The 16,438-nt window shown below is 40.8% G+C and overlaps 1 protein-coding gene across 1 annotated transcript in view; it reads right to left on the minus strand.

Moving 5' to 3' along the window:
* Snd1 (staphylococcal nuclease and tudor domain containing 1) overlaps positions 1 to 16,438 on the minus strand; it is a 432,108-nt gene that overhangs the window by 156,855 nt on the left and 258,815 nt on the right. The gene's annotated exons all lie outside the window — the stretch shown is intronic.

The raw sequence follows: 16,438 nt of genomic DNA on the forward strand, positions 1-16,438 counted from the left end.
CCAAACATGCAATTTCTTAGTGTAAATGCCTCATTTATCCAAATAAATCTCTAAACTGAGGAGGCAATAATGAAAGGAAACAACATAGCCAACTGGGAAACCCCAAAGGTTTATGCTTTCAACAACCTTCTTTGCTTTTTTCTAAGGATGAAATAATGATTATTTATTTACCTATTTATCTTTTTGAGACAGTATATCATTATGTTGTCTTTTCTGGCCTAAAACTCTCAACCAGGCTGACCTCAAAATCACAGAGATCTGCCTGCCTCTGTCTCCCAGTGCTGAGATTAAAGACGTGCTCCACCACACTGGCACAAATAACCAAGTTTTATGGTGATACCATAACAGTGTCTTTAGAAGTGAAGCACAAGAGTGACCTAAGGACAGTTTAGCTATGGTATGTGGCACTTAGGACATGGAATAAAGTGTACCAGCCAGAGATATCTATAGATACCAGCTGGGTATCTATTGCAAGGCTGAATTAAAAAGTAACTTACAGGTGTTAAGACATTATTTTTCTTTTAAAGTTTCAGACAGATTTTTATTACTTCCAATGTCTCTATAGGTTAGAGGTAAGAATGTATTATAGAATGAGAAAATGGCTCAACAGATAATTAAAATGAAATGTGCAGAGAAAAGAATTTAAAGAGAGCCTGATAAAGCACACATTTTCATTTCATGGGCAAATCAAGAAGTCAGGGGCAAGGAAATTGATGTCATGCAAAAACTCTGCCCTACTCTAGACAAGAACACAACTTCAGAAAAGGACAGAGAAAAGAATGTCAGCCAGTAACCTACAACATAAAACTCAGAAAATGTAAAGTAAGTGTCAAATAGCTACTAGTCGGGACAAAAGCATTTTCTCTAAATATTTTTCTCTATGCAGATGATTGACTGAATAGAAATAGAATTATCAAAATTGAGGTTTCAACCATACATGAGGTATTTATTGGTCCAATAAAGTTAAGCAAAAGCATTTTTATTATGTTTAATTGGGACTTTTCAAAGTGTTTCCAGAGTTAATAAAAATTAGGCCAGGCAGTGGTGGTGCACGCCTTTAATCCCAGCACTCGGGAGGCAGGTGGATCTCTGGGAGTTTGAGGCCAGCCTGGTCTACAAAGCGAGTTCCAGGAAAGGCACAAAGCTACACAGAGAAACCCTGTCTCGAAAACCAAAAACCAAAACAAACAAAGAAAGAAAAAAAATTAGATAATTATACAAATTGGAAGAGAAAGTTCTAGATTCCTCAATATGGAGACAAATGTAAACCATTATGGTAGAAACTTATTAACTAAAACAGAAGGTGATATTTTGAATGACACAAAATGTATCAAATTAAAAATCTACTTATTTTACTCAATAGCTTTCCAGAACAGTAAAATATGCTATTTTTGGTCTAGCTTTTTACTTTGTGGTATTGTTTAAAAAAAATAATTACTGACCACGATTTAAAAGTTGTTAATTATGTATATATAAAGACCCAAATTATCCTTAAATACAACTTCAAGAGGTACACAGCAATTTAAGGCATCTACTAGCCTAACAGTGCTAAATACCACCTATGTCCTCTTCTAGGAACTGACTGTACAGTTGAGAAAAAACTCTAGTTTAGCTATTAATCCTGTCAGGCGTTTAGTCAAGATTTCCTCCCATTCTAACATCAGTCTTGCCACCGGTTATTTCCATTGGTATGCAGAAAATTTTAATTTCATTCAATCCTATCTGTTAATTGTTGGTTTTATTTTCTGAGCAACTGGAGTTCTTTTCAAACAATTGTCAAAATATGAAAAACAAATGGCTATTAAAGATGAAAAACAGTGATAAAAGTTCTTAACTATCAGGTAAATGCAAATTAAAACTATCTTGAGATTCTACCTCACCCTAGTCAGAAGAGTTGTCATTAAGAAACCAACAGAGGCTGGTAAAGTGACTCAGTGGGTACAGGCCCTTGCTGCTAGGCCTGGTGACCTCATTTCAATCCCTGGAACCCACAAGGTGGAAGGAAACAACCGACTTCCACAAGGATTTGCATGCACACACACGCACGCACACAATACCTAAAGCCAAAACCAAATAACAAAACCCCAAAGCTGATGAGGATGCGGGGGAACCCGTATATATTGCTGGTGGGAATGTAAATTCTTCCAAATATCATGGAAACCATTATGAAATTTCCTTAGAAATAAAAAGAAAATGAAAAGCGAACTCTAAAAGCAACATCTGCCTCTGCTCCAGCACTCCTGACTCTAACACCCACATTCACTGCAGCACTCTCTTCCCAACAGCCTGGCTATGAATCCCGCCACTTGGCGGGTGGGACTGCTTGTGATTCAAAGGCTTCTAAGTAGAGGGCTTCCTGGTGTAGATAACATCAAGTTAAGTTGCCCTTCTCCTAGGGAACAAGGGTTTAAAACAGACAGTTAAGGTTTAAAGCCAGAAAGGTAAAATAAACAAACAAGCCAAGCTCACACATTAGCATGATGTCAGAAGTAAAATTTAAAAACGTGTTCCTAGAAGAAAGGATAAAATGTGAAGTGTGTGTGCGTGTACTTAAATAGAAAAAGATTTATTTTTTAATCTCTGTGTGTGTGTGTTTGTGAGTACACTGTCTGTGTGTATACACATGTGTGTGTAGATACTGATGGAGGGCAGAAGAGGGCATCAGATCCCCTGGAGCTGCAGTTACAGGAGGCTGTGAGCTGCCCCACATGGGTGCTAGAAACTGAACCTCTCTCTGCAAGAGCAGTATGAATTCTAAACCACTTAGCCATTTCTCCAGCCCCCACAAAAGAACAAACTGAACCATAAAGAGTGCCACTATGTCATTTGCAGAGAAAATGCTCATCATATTAAGCAAATTAAAACAAACTCAGAAAACCGGTATCACTATCTTTTGCTAATGACTCTTAGATTTTATACAGATACAAAATGCCAGGTGTGTGCGTGCACACCCATGCACGGCATGGAAGGAGACGGGGCAAGGAAGGAGGAGCCTCTGGGTTGGAGGAAAGGGAGAAAGGGGAAGTGTGAGTGAGGAGTGAGGAGGAGTGAATATGGCCAAAGTACATGATATACCTGAAAGACAAATGTCCATTAAACCTATCTCTTTGTACAATATATGTCAACTGATAGGAGCTCCTAAGAAAGGATAAAATGCTCAGTCTCTACTCTTGAAAAGAGCTTACAACACTTACAAAGGTTAAGAGAAATGGAGGAGGGGAGCATATTCTGGTTAACAGATGTACTGACAGAAATCTTCCTGGCATAGAGGTACAGACGATTGTTATTTTCCTCTTTTCATCCACTTGTAATAGATTTAATTAAAAACAAAGTTTTTCTGTGTAAGGGGGAAAAAGTATGCTCTTATTTACTACTAACATTCAAGACTAATTCAGCTTTGCCCAGATAAACTTACTAATCAGTTAGGTAGGTCAGATAATGTCTCTCCAGTTCTGGAGCCATCTGCAATAAATCTGTTCTTTATCTTTTGAGACAAATTTTTTGATGTTAAATAAACAGTCTGTAAAGGGATATGGGACTAAGCAGCCCTTCTTCAAAGGAATGAAGGTTTAACAGATAATTACGGTGCAAAATCAGACAGGCACAAAATAAACAAAGCCCACACATAGGCCTGGTGTGAGAACTGAAAAAATGTGTTCCTAGCAAGGCAGTAGCATGTTGTAAAATGCCTCAAAGTCATACTCAGCAACAGATTAATAAAGTGTACCCAGGATTCCACGCAGAAGTGGGAACAGTTGATAAGAAGCTTACAAAGCAAGGAAACAAGCCCACAGCGAGACATCTTTACGGTAGTTACACTGTCGGTCTTGGTGCACTGGAGGTTCCAAACCCTTCCTAAAGCAATATGCAATGCATACTCCTAGCTTCACTCTGGAGCTTTACAGTTCAAGTATCGAGTAAACCGTAGCTGAACACTGCATTTACCATATGGAAAAAGAATACTCCCACCCAAGAATTATTGTGACAGTTACCTGCACTGTTCCTGCATGACACCTTACTGGATTCTCCTGCCCCAATCCCTGATCAATCACCCATTTCTACTAGTTCTTCCACTAATATAGATCTCATTTGCCTTTCTACGCTCACTGCCACCACTCTACTTCTAGCCACTACTCACTTGTCAGGCCATCCTGCATAATTGTGGTCATTAGTATACAGTCTCACAGGACTCTGCTCGAATCCCCACTATAATTATATAACCAACTGTGTGTGTCCATAAAGAATACATCTGTCTGGTTCAATCCTCAATATCCAGCTCTATGTCCGGCATTTAAAAAGCTCTTACTAAACACATATGGTTTGATCATTCATTCACTGATTCTATGTGAGAAATGCATGAAAAACAACAAGAAGAAGTCCAAGATGGCATATATCCCATGTCGGGAGTGATATAAAACAATGGTAAAGAGCTGGAGGAGGAAGTAGTATGACTCGGAACTGGAAGTGGATTAGGAGTTTGAAACAGAAATACTACAGATGATGACAGTTATCACTCACAAAAGACTTTCTGTGTGCTAGGTAGAAGGCGAAGCAATTTAGTAACAATCAACACACAGTATTTATTACCCACTGATCTCTGCTGAGCTCTTGTTCTGTCAACTGCTCAGAATACTTTGCATGTATTAATTCATTCAATTATACCGTAGTCTAAGAAAGCAAGTGCCATCATCACACCCATTTTACAGCTAGGGAAGCTAACAGAAACATTAATAATTTCCTCAGGATGACAAAGTACTAAGTAATGGAGTCCTGACCTGAATCTCAATGATCTGAGACTAGAGCCTATGCTGCTAATACTGACTCTATTCTAGAAGCACACACTCCTGTGGCATCCCTTTACAAGCCTGCCTATTAAGAGTTACTAACCAGTAGTTAATTCTGAACTTACAGAGCTAGCATCAGTTTTTGCCAAACAGAACTTCACCCCTTGAAGTGCATTACTTGACAATTCAAATGTAAATAAGGCACTGTAAATAAATAAGTGACTCATTCCTGTTAGGGGTTTAGAAGCTAATAAGGAGAACGCCAACTTGAAAAGTTACCTAATTATCAGCATATACAAGATGACAGTAATACGGTTTTGTAAATGCTAAAGATGGGCATGATCAGATGGCAGGATGGATGCAAAGGGACACAAACAAAAGGCAGTAGAAAGCACGGTCCTAAGGGAGAAGAGACAACATTCAAAAAAGAAAGGCCCGCTACAAGTGGTAAAGAAAAGAGTAATTGCAATTGTCTTAGTCAGTGTTTCTACTGCTGTGCCATAGCCATGGCAACTCTCATAAAGGAAAACATTTAACTGGGTGGCTTACAGTTTTAGAGGTTCAGTCCATTATCATCATGGTGTGACATGGTGGTGTGCAGACAGACATGGTGCTAGAAGTAGCTGAGGATCCTCCATCTTACTCAAAGGCAACAGGAAGTAGTCTCTCACTGGGTGTGGCTTGAGCATACAAGATCTCGAAGTCTGCTTCCACAATCACACACTTCCTCCAACACCTACTCCAACAAGGCCACACCTCCTAAAAGTGCCACTCCCTTTGGGGGCCATTTTCTTTCAAACCACCACAGCAATCAAAGTCCTTAATCTGAGAACCTTCAACTGAGGGTTAGGTAAATATGACACAAAGGGAAGTAAATAGGCCTGACTGTGAGTGCAGCATCCAAGTATCTTGCAGCAGTGCACAAGAGAACACAGGTCTTTCTCCAGATTAGAAACCTCCCTAACAGCTTATGTTCTCAGGACTTTCCAATGCTGTATCAGAAATTCTATAATTTCCTCCTGGGAACATCACTTCCTCAAGAATAGACACAGAACTACTGGGTATTTCAAAGGTACCCTGATCTCTAATTCAAGAAAATCTGGATGTCAACATTGCAGAGTTTCCAAAATTCTGTGTGACACAGTCTGTAGAGAATATGTTGGAAACATGCTAAATAAGGGCTTAAAATACAAGCAAGCAGAATGTCTATATTAGTAAAATGACTTACTTTGAAATGTTTACATAAGCAATAGCCACAGGACAAAATGAGTTCAATCTATGGCTAAGTATTATGATGACGAAGCAGAGAGTGGCACCAGGGTGGCACAGAAATACTTCACGTTTTATCACATCACTATGGACATGGGATACATCAGACAATTCAGTCACACATCTCAACCCAGGAACCAAGAATGTTAGTCAATGCCGTCAGAATACCCTTACATTTATTTACTTATGCCATATTGGGCTCATTTAACCAATCTGGACTCATGAAATAGAATCACAGAGCAATATGCATGTGTTCAAAGAATGGAAGAAACAGAAGGCAATGAACCAGTGACAGCCGAATCCATGTGTAGAAGCACTTCTCTTTGGAAAGAAATACCATTTGGTTCAGGGAAAATGTCCCTACACTTGCTCCATTTTCTTGCAACTTTCTTTGAACAAAAGAAAGGTTATGGCTTAGTTAACTGAAATAGGATCTAGGACCCTATTTTTCTTGTTAACTTGACAGAAGCTAGAGCCATCTAGGAAGAAGGGACTCGAATTAAGAAAATTCCTTTATTAGGGACAATAGGTAAGTCTGTGTGGCTTTTTCTTGATTAATGATAGATACTAGGTGCTGGGGTTGGGAAAAAGCATGCTGGGTGGGGACTGTGCCCACCCCTGGACAGGTTGTCCTGGGATACACACACACACACACACACACACACACACACACACACACACACACACACACACACACAGTGGGTAGCCATCCCAGCTTGGATCTGGAAGTTCCAACCACCAATGAGACTCTGGCAACTGTCACACCTACGAGGCGGGGCCAGGGGAAGCACCTGGAGACCCAAGAGCTGGATGGGCCAGCGCTCTCTCTGTGCACTCTCTCTGTGCCGGGACGCTGAATGGTGAAGGTGGACTGTGGTGAAGGTGGACTATGCAGAGCTCCGGAGAACACCGCTGGACTGCGATACACCTTCCCCAGACCCTGCGACCTACCTTTCACTTAATTTGTGAGTTATGCCATTAAATAAATATCCTTTTAACTACGTGGAGTGGCCAAAATAATTTCTCCAATATCTGGCGCCCAACGTGGGGCACGAACCCACGACCCTGAGATTAAGAGTCTCATGCTCTAAATTCTAATTCTCTCCATGCTTACTCTTGATTTCTCATAATCCTTTCTTACATGCTATGTCCTCTTTAAATCCAAACCTCCCATTTTTGATAACAAATAAGTTTTTCCAATAGCAATCTCAGAAGTCTCCAGAAGGAAGATGGGGCCCCAACAACAACTCTACCCAATCCAGAATGATGCCATGGTAATCATCATCATACTACACTTCTTGCCAGAATTTCAGACAATCTTACCCATTACTCTAAAACTTGCTGCAGAACCTACAGTTAGTCTAACTGAGATTTAACTATCTGAGCTTTCTCACAGTACCCAACAGAGATAACATCACCCCCTAAACGGCAGGAAGCAATTCTAAGAAAACGATGCACCTTCTCCCTTAGATTTCATAATTCTCAGGGTTATGGATGACGGTTATAGGGTTGGAGGTGGAAGAAAATATTAGACTCAGTATTGTAAAAAAAAAAAGGGGGGCGGGGAGAAGAAATGGAACGGATAGGTATAAGATATGATGGTAAATCATTGTATATATTAGTAAACAAATTTAGTAATATAGCAACCTTAGATAATTTGCACTGTAATTTGTACTGTTATAGATTCTTATATGTTGATACAAATGTAAATTATTTTTATACTCCTGTTTAAGATAATTTGTATATTGATACAAATACAGAACTATATTTGTTATAATGTACATATATTTCTACTCTTACTTGAAACATTTTTATATTGATACAAATGTAAATTTATATCTGTCATACTTTATATATGTTCTACTTCTGTTTAGGATATTCGGTATATTGATATATATTTATGATTATTGTCATATTGCATATCGCACTATATATTCCTACCTCTGTTATATCTTGTGTATTGTCACAATTTTGAAGTCATCGTTCTTCACCATACATTTGCTTATAGACTGTTCATCTTGTTTATGTGAAGCCTTAGTCCTTAGGTTACTTTGGTAGATAAGACTTATAGATTTATAGTCGCCTATGCCTGTCATCTCTATAGTTACGTTAGTTAGGTTATCCAGATTTACAGATACATAGGTCAGATGGACAGGTAATCTTCAAACACTTCATACACCTAGAGAATATGGCATTTAAATAACTTAGAATTCTGCTGACGTGAGACACAATTGCTCCTGGCTGCACCAATTGATCCTGAGAGAATGTTGGGCTTCTAAGACATTTCCATTTGGAAGTTTGTCTTTTTGGCACAAAATGGCCTACTGGGCAAAGAACTGCCCTTGCCTTGATGGCTGACAGTACAAATGCAATGCTGTCCTTTCTGGACAAGCGGGACACAAGGAAAGCGACCACTGTACTCTGCCAAGACAGGGTAAGATGGTCTTTCAGAAATCCTGCTTCTAAAAATGGTCTGTCAGATACTCTAGGCCTGTAGCCAATTTGAATGCACCAACAATGCTGAGAAACATTAGGTGACTGTCCAGGCTGCCAGCTGCCTTGGTCTATTCTTGCAAGATTCCCAAAAGTTGCTTGCATCCATCTACCATTTCTCAGGTACCATTATGTTCCTTCTCAGGTCTTTGATGGGATTGAAGACTAGCAGTTATAGTTACAACTTAGTATATATAATATCTTAGATAGAACATATTAAGTATTAGATTCAGGTTCTTTAGGATAGGACACCTTTGAATGATCTTTATAACATGCCATTTACCTATGCTCTATACTTCCCTGGATTTTAGTATGTGTTTCTTGCTTGATATTGTTTGCATTGGTTGTAGTTACATCTTATCTAGGTCATTATCCCTCATTATTTCTGGACAATATTTGATAACCATTCCTTTGTATATAGTCTTGTATTAGTTTAGAACTTTCTTATTTAGACAAAAAGGGGGAGATGTAGTGGGTAGCCATTCCAGCTTGGATCTGGAAGTTCCAACCCCCATTGAGACTCTGGCAACTGTCACGCCTACGAGGCGGCGCCAGGGGAGGTGCCTGGATGGGCCAGCGCTCTCTCTGTGCACTCTCTCTGTGCCGGGACGCTGAACGGTGAAGGTGGACTGTGCAGAGCTCCGGAGAACACTGCTGGACTGCGATACACCTTCCCCAGACACTGCGATCTACCTTTCACTTAATTTGTGAGTTACGCCATTAAATAAATATCCTTTTAACTACGTGGAGTGGCCAAAATAATTTCTCCAACACACACACACACACACACACACACACACACACACACACACACACACAATTGAGTCATGAGAAGCAAGGTAGGAAGCATGGTTTCTGCTTCAGTTCCTGGTTCTAGTTCCTACCCTAAGATCCCTTCGTTATAGACTACAAGCCATAAGAAAAAATAAAGCCTTTTTTCCCTAAGTTGCTTTTGGTCATGGTATTTATCACAGCAATAGGAAGCAAACTTGCACAAACCCTGATACTATGGAGCTCATCCACGTGTACTCCTGAGTAAGAAATCAAGGAGCATGGAAAAATTTATTATCATTTTATTTATTTATTTGTAGTAATAGAAGATCTTTCTATAACACAATTTATAGCACTAACACATTAAGATTACTGAGTACATGGGGATCAAAATGTCATCCTTGTAAGAGGCAACAAACAAGAGCCTTGTCTCTAATAGTGACCACCTCCAGGAAAGTCACCTGATCCAGCAGTTCTTCAGAGGCAGTAAGCAGCAGAGCTGGGACACACCCAACCCCAGGTCAAATTGCCTTCAATTTCCAGACTTGCTACTCTCAGTCCTAACTGCTACAGTAGCTGGGATTTTTCTCCCAACAAAAGCCTGTCATCGAGTGTTAGGCACTGGGGCCTGTTTATATTCCATCCCTACGGACAGAGGCAGGAGGATTCCATGATTCAAGCCAGCCTGGGCTACCAAATGAGACCTTGTCTCCAATATCCAAAGGCCTGGGACCTAGGCCAGGGGTAGAATGCTTGGCCCTGCCTTTGATCTCCAGACCCTGGCCCTGCCAAATCTCCAAGTGAAGAAACTGGCAGTCCAAGCAAGGTATATGGGATCAGACACTTCGCAGATGAAAGAGAGATATTCACTTTAGAGCTTCATTTTAATCCATTTATTAATGAGGGAAAATAGATTCAGAGGAGAGTGAGGAGCAGACATATATAGGTCACTAGGAATGCTGAAGAAAATTTGTTAATTTTTACTTTATGAAAATATAGAGTGAAAACATCGAATTGGAAACTATTTCCCTCACAGAACAGAGTTGAGCTATGTCTCTAAAGAACCACATGTCTTCAAGAATTATGTGTATCACTATCAGCCGTTCATATGCCATATTCTCCCTCTACAAAGGCTCAAAACAGACCAAGAAGACCAAGAAAGCAAAACTCACAGAATCACATCATCCCAGAAGAGCTTGTAAGGGCAGCATCCAGCATTCTATTGGAAGTACACCCAGTAATCTTCCTGCTCATTTCAAAGTTGAACAAATTTCTCTGATACTCAAAACTAAATAAAAGCCAGAGCCCATGTCCTAAATTTGGTGCCCTACATTGTACAAATAACACAAAAGAAATACAACTCAGTCAAAAACTGTATTAAAACTCTCTAAGATGTACTTAAACACAACCACCACTGACTGTAGTCGATGCTGAAATATAATCCTGGGAAAGCTCTCACAGAAACCATAAATGCTTTCTGATTTACTCAGAAGAGAGTCATGTCTTTGCAGTTCCAGGGAACTTAACAAGGGCTAAAAAAAAATGAATTAGACATACAGGACTCATATGGCTCTATAGGCCAACCCTCTCTCCTCTCACAAATCAATAGAACAATGCTCTCCACCATGAGTCTGAGGGCAACTGATTAATTCAAACTTTCTGCCACAATCAAGATCTTCCTGATGACATCCAACCTTTCTCCAGAGATGGTGGGGTGGGTTCAGAGAAAGGAAATGGAAAGGGAACCGGAAGAAAAAGGGACAAAAAGAAAAGAAAAATGATCAAGGAAACCAGAAAATACAGAAAAGCTATACATGACAGTGCATGCATATAAATCCTAGCTGTCTTCCTGAGGTAGGAAGATGGCAAGGCCAGTCTGGGCTACAGAGTGAGCTCCTGTTTCAAAAACAGAATAAAACAAAATGCCTCAAACCTTCTCTGCAGCCTAGGAAAGACTGCTAATCTGGCAGTCCCCCTGCCAGTAGAGATGTCAAGTGCTGCAGAGCTGTGGGGCATGTTTCTACGTGGACAGAATCCAAGCCAATTAGATGCAACCACAGTTGAACCATTTCAAGAAAGAAGAGAATAGAGAGAGCAGTATCGTCTCTTAGGTTAGTAAGAACTGGAGTTGTCAAATGAAGCAAGGTATAAGACAGACAGGAGACTAACACTGCTACTGCCATAGCTTCTGACCAGGGCACCAACCTTGTTTATGGAGCACAACATGCTTGTCCTAAAGAATATGGACTAGACAGTGAGCTAGCTCTTCTTATGTTTGTCCAGGACAGCAAGCATAGCACTTAGTAGTATGGCTTGCATGCAAATGTAGCACTCACTCCAGGCAACTCCTCCAGGTCAGGGAAACCCACTAAGGGGCACAGGTCTTGACCTTGGGCCATCTGTACAGTAACTTAGACCATAGCTGGTCCCAAAGACAATTAGATCATGCTGTGGAACTAAGCCAGAGTAAGGGAGGGAAGAGATCTTACGATTAAAGTTCAAAGAATGAGCATTTGTATCATTGTAAGGCTTATAAAGAACAGAAAAGCAGCTGAATGGAATGTTACAATCCTAGGAGAGGAAGAAGGGGACCAAAGTGAGCATGACTTAACAGAGCCCCGATTAGACTTGCTCCTTGATTGGGCTTACCAAGGAACTTCTCTCCCTGCATCTCTTTCCACGTTCAAAAGTAGTTTTTCTTTTATATGTATTTATTTGTGAATGCCACTGTGTGAGTGTGTCAGTCAGAGAACACCTGACAGGAGTCAGTTCTCTCCTTCTACCATGTGGGCTCAAGGGATCACGGTCAGGTCATCAGGTTTGGCAGAGCGTGTCCTGCTGAGCTATCTTGCTGGCCCTTCTTTTTAATGTTTTTCAGCCAAAAAGAATACATATTTACTTCCTACTCTTCCATCAAGACTCAGCTCCATATGGAGCCGGGGAAAGGTAACATCTACAAAGAGCCCCAAGTCTATTACAGAAAGGAAGACAGTTGGGGATATCTCAGGAAAAGAAAAGCAGTGCTGTTCAAGAAAACCAGGAAAGAAAGGAAGAGCCTCCCAATAAATCCTATTTCATCTACCTACCCACCTACTTCAAGTGAGGACTTCTAGTTTTTGATATTTCCAAGTTAAGACCTACTGGTTCATTCTGGAAGCCTTTTTTCTATAGTTCCCTTCACTTCAGCAGTAATACGCCCATGGTTTGATTTCTCAAATCTTGTGCCCCTCCACTGCCTCCCACCCCCCCAAGCTAGCCTTTGCACCACCCCAGACGAAACTCACACACAATTCTATCAGTAATACTATGTTTCTCCAACAGAATCAGCCACAGAGAGATATGCTCAAAAACAGTATGAAAACTGGGCAAGAAACGGTCACAAGTTGACAAATGTCCAAGAGTGCATAGCAGTTCAGTGAGTGAATAATTGTGAAATTAACAGATGTGTTATCAGCCACATAACATCAGAAGATCCCCATTCTGGCAATACAACACACCTTGCAGTTTATAGAAACACGATCAGATAGGCATAGGCTCCAACCTCTTGTGATCACCAAACAACTGATTAACAGATCAACCAATAATCAAACACACAATCATTAAAACTCCTCCTGCACCAGAGCAGAAAGTCCAGAAATGACAGGAGAGGAAACCTGACTGGAGAGGGTATGGGCATAGGCTTGGACCTCTCTGTGTGTCACCAATCAACAACACACGATCATTAAAATTCCTCAAGCATCAGAACAAAGAGACCAGAGATGACAGGGAGGAACTCACAAATACACACCCCGACTCATTAGAACTCCTCATGCACAGATGGGAGAGGAAGCGATGGAGGCAGAGGAAGCCATGTGTACTCTCAGTGATGGCTGCCCTAAAGGACTGGGAAACTTGTGCTCCCTCACTTTGGAGTCATAATTGATTTGTCTCATCTACCAGAACAACAGCCATGCACCAGCCCCATTTTCTTACCTGTTTTACGTTCTGTATCTACAGGAGACTGTATTTATTGCAGAACAGGCTGTAGCAAAACCAGTAAGTAATACACCTAAGATAACGAACAGCCTTATATTCTACTGACATGTAAAGTCCAACTTTTCTACACTAGCAAGGAAAGGAGGAGAGGCAGGATCAAGAAACAACTATACCTACTGATAATGGAAGTGTAGACGTGCGAATGGACAGTCACCATAGAACTGCCTTTCAAACCAAAAGAGATACAGAACCAGGCCAGTCAAATTTGTGCCTGGATTCACATTAGGGGCATTGTGCCCCAAAAGGAAACCAGACTATAAAAATGTATGCAACTGGTACTTATAATAGCCCACTCTCCATACCTGGAAAAATGAGAAAATACAGAAGCTCATCACTTCTTCTTCTTCTTTTTTTTTTTTTCCGAGACAGGGTTTCTCTGTGTAGCTTTGTGCCTTTTCCTGGAACTCACTTGGTAGCCCAGGCTGGCCTCGAACTCACAGAGATCCGCCTGCCTCTGCCTCCCGAGTGCTGGGATTAAAGGCGTGCGCCACCACTGCCCGGCTCATCACTTCTTGTTTATGAGACAGTATCTCATTATGTAGCCCTGGTTGGCCTGGACCTCACTATGCAGACCAGGCTGGCTGAACTCATTGGGTGATCCTCATGCCTCTGCCAGCTTATCAATCTTTTTTTTTTTTTTTTAAAGGACCTATGTTATTGGCCTGGCAGTGAGTAATCTTCCTTAGAGGTCACTCTGAAAATACATGCAAAAGATGAAGATGGGCCAACTTTTATCAAAGTGTGGATAGAGGTCCATCTAACTGGTATCACACAGGTGATCTGCTTATCTTAAAAAAATTCAACCTAAGGCTAAACAGCATCTACCATTCATAAATTTAGAATACCCCATGCCAGTGTCTCATTTCCTAAGTCTATTAATATCTCATTCTCATGCCTAGGTTCCTACTTCCTACCACACACAGTCAGTCAAGAAGATATTGCTTTTGCTAAGTCTCCATATCAAAATATTCTAATGCATCCTAACCCCTGGTCTTGTGAAATTAAAAATCCAAAAGGAGAGATATGAAGAATGGGCACAAATTTAACTTCTAAAGTGATATTCAGTTAACTCTGGGACAAAAACCACAGACTATTTGCCTTATAATTATGACAGGACATCTTCTGCAGAGCACATTTCTTGATTGTCTTTAGGAGACAAAGTGTATACTTATTCCTATCTTTTTTTCTCCAAGGATATGCATCGTGGTGGGAGAAGAATAGAGGGGCGCATTATGCATAAATAACAGTTTGCAGTAAATTATTTTGGCAGTATAGTGCATATACTGTCAGCTCAACAAAATCTCCCATTTATCATGACCTAAAACTAAAAGGGAGAGTCAATCTGGGGAAGTGGGGGGACACAGCTGAAAATTTAAGAGATTAAGAAACTTTTACGAAGCTTTTACATAAGCATACATTACACAGTCATTACTACAGGGGTGTATTTCCACCACAGCACACTGCTTACCCATGACCCTACATGCCTACCTGTCCCCCAGAAAGCAAAATTACCAGCATGCTGTAGGGAGCAGAAAACCCATACATCTCACTTAAATAACACAAGGGCGCCCAACCCATCTGCATACTTAACACTGTGATGGGAGGGACGGAGAGGTGAGAAAGGGGAAAAGAGAAACCTCCTCTATTACACAGGGCACAAAAACTGCAGTCTTAGCTGAATAATCTGTGATTCAGGCAGACAAGGTCACATCTGACATCTATTTAAATTGAATAGCTTTTCACTTCCAGTCTTCCACCTGCGCAAGCTTTCCCCTTTTATTTATGTGGTCACTGAGGGACATTTAACTGGCATTTATTTTTAAATAACTTAAGAGCAAACCAATTTTTCAATATACAGACAGAAAAGAGAATAAAAATAGGTACAAAAAAAGTTTAAGGGTGAGTTGGTGGGATAGGGATGGTAATGTTAATGACGATCAAAATGAAGGCAAGTCTGCACAGTGCCACTGACAGCAAAACTACAACTGGAGGGCCAAGGGACACCCGAAAACACCAGGGTCCAAGGCATGCGAGAGGGAAAGTCAGCACTGAAGATTTTCTGATGCTGCCCTTTGAGGGCCTAGGGGAAGCCAAGGCAGCATCCCTCCACCCCACTCACTTCCTCAGGACTTCACCAACAGTGCAAGTCTGGGCTATTGAGAGCATCTATCCTCAAGCTGTTTGTTTGTTTATTTGGGGGGAGGTGCAGCTCATACTAGTGTGTGATTTACTAATTTGTCTAAAATATGTTTTCAGTTTTAATGACATAGTTTCCAAGGTTTAATTCAGCTCTGGAAAGGTCCTAGAGTGTGAGTTTTACATAAACATTTCCATAGGCAGATGGTCCTCATGTAGAGGAGCTTCCATTGTGTTTTACAAAACTAGTATTTATAACATGTTTTTCTCTGCAGCTGAACAGTCCCCAAATTGCCTTATGATACCAACCTCTTCAGCTAAAGACCAACATTAAGGAAAATATAGTTGAGAATACCACAGGACATACCCATAGAAATTAATAACATATACAAGAATAACTCACAGGCTAGACCCCAGAGAAAACAGGCCAAATAGTGTACTGGACGCATCACCTCTGGCAACAATGAGCTTTAGCAGATGCACCCAGACACTAGCTAATGGCTGGAAGGCCATTAGCACAAAGTTTCTTGACCTCTCAGGATTCTAAGCCATACACATAAAAATGTGTTATCACTGTTTCTCACCCACCTACAAGAGACCATAACTTATAGACTACTCCTGGCTCACATGAAGTAGACAATCCTATTGAATCTGCACCTGAGCTAACTGCCTATGTCGAAAGACAAGCTCACTGGAGTCCCATTGCTTCAAATAGGTATGAGGACACCCACACAAGGTAGATTTGGCCACATTTACAATAAGCTACCAAACTGAAAAAGAGGAAAGGCTGTGGTCAGGCATGTAAACATGTATGGAGAAGACAGTACACTCAAGTTCTTCCCTGTGGGACCAGGCTGAGCTCTAAAATAGTTTGTTTATACTGGTATTGCCATCTTGAGGTCCATGGCACATTCCTTGCATGTCTATGCTCTGATTCACTGGTTCTTTCT

Source organism: Peromyscus leucopus, chromosome 3 (assembly GCF_004664715.2).
Source record: "Peromyscus leucopus breed LL Stock chromosome 3, UCI_PerLeu_2.1, whole genome shotgun sequence".
Taxonomy (NCBI): domain Eukaryota; kingdom Metazoa; phylum Chordata; class Mammalia; order Rodentia; family Cricetidae; genus Peromyscus; species Peromyscus leucopus.